The sequence below is a fragment of the Cebus imitator genome, unplaced genomic scaffold, assembly GCF_001604975.1.
Source record: "Cebus imitator isolate Cc_AM_T3 unplaced genomic scaffold, Cebus_imitator-1.0 Scaffold724, whole genome shotgun sequence".
Taxonomy (NCBI): Eukaryota; Metazoa; Chordata; class Mammalia; order Primates; family Cebidae; genus Cebus; species Cebus imitator.
In genome coordinates, this window is record NW_016108039.1 from 127841 (window position 1) to 129537 (window position 1697).

Here is a 1697-nt window from a genome sequence, read left to right on the forward strand (position 1 = left end):
ATCTCTTGACCTCGTGATCTGCCCACCTAGGCCTCCTAAAGTGCTGGGATTACAGGTGTGAGCCACCCCAACCAGTCCATATATTACTTTAATTTAAATGCCTAGGGTGTCTCATCGATAGGCTGAAAAGGAAAAAAAAATGCCTAGGGTGGCCAGGCATGGTGGCTCACAACTGTAATCCCAGCACTTTAGGAGGCTGAGGCAGGTGGATCACTTGAGGTCAAGAATTCAAAACCAGCCTGACAAATATGGTGAAACCCCATCTCTACTACAAGTACAAAAATTAGCCAGGTGTGGTGGCGTGTGCCTGTAGTCCCATCTACTCAGGAGACTGAGACAGGAGAATTGCTTTAACTCAGGAGGTGGAGGTTGCAGTGAGCTGAGATCGTGCCACTGCGCTACAGCCTGGGCGACGGAGCAAGACTCCTCTCATAAATAAATAAATAAAATAAAATAAAGTAAAAGCTGAGGGTTTGGTTATGCATTTGTATCCAAGCCCTTAAAATACAAATAACTTGCCTAGGTCTCTTCACCCAATTTTACTGTATTACACAACCAGTAACACATCTAATACACATTTATATATTTTTTTTGAGAAAAAGACTCACTCTGTTGCCCAGGCTGGAGTGCAGTGGTGCCATCTTGGCTCACTGCAACCTCCTCCTCCAGGGTTCAAGCAATTCTCCTGACTGAGCCACCCAAGAGTTGCTGGGACAAATGGCATGCACTACCACACCCAGCTAATGTTTGTATTTTTATGTGAAACAAGGTTCCACCGTGTTGAGCAAGGCTGGTCTCAAACTCCTGGCCTCAAGTGACCCACCCGTCTGCGCCTCCCAAAGTGTTGGGATTCAGCATGAGCTACCGATGCTGGCCTATTAATACCTATACAGATTAAATTGACAGATTAAATGAACAACCAAGCATAGCTCATTTGGTAAAATACCTTTAATTTCATATAATCATAAACTAACACCAACAATGACATTAGCATTAAACAAAATAATTTGTCTAAAGTATCTGCTTCTGTTTTTTAAAATATGGTAATTTGTGGTATCATCTGCACATTGTGGCTGGGCACAGCCTGTAATCCCAGCACAATGAGAAGACGAGGCAGGGAAGGCAACAGCGCTTAAGACAGAAATTCGGGAAAAACTAGCCAAAATGTATAAGACCACACTGGATGTCATCTTCGTATCTGGATTCAGAACTCATTTTGGTGGTGGCAAGACAAACAGCTTTGGCGTGATTTATGATTCCCTGGATTATGCAAAGAAAAATGAGCCCAAACATAGACTTGCAAGACATGGCCTGTGTGAGAAGAAAAAGACCTCAAGAAATGAAAGGACCGAAAGAACAGAATGAAGAAAGTCAGGGGACTGCAAATGCTAATATTGGCGCAGGCAAAAAGGGAGCTGGAGATTGGATCACAGCCGAAGAAGTAAAGGTGCTGCAATATCATCTATGGTCATTGTAGATTTTTCACGAGAAGCTTAATAAACTAAAAACTTTCATGGGGGAAAAAAAAAAAAAAAAAGCCTATACTTTCAGTCACCCACTCAAAGGGATACCTGGGACCATTTGAAGCATCTGATGGCTCTCAGAACAGAAGTAACAATACACTAATGATCAGATAAAGCATGTTCTCAGGACTGGAATTTAAACAAACATCTGGTTTAAAAACGAAAGAAAAGACG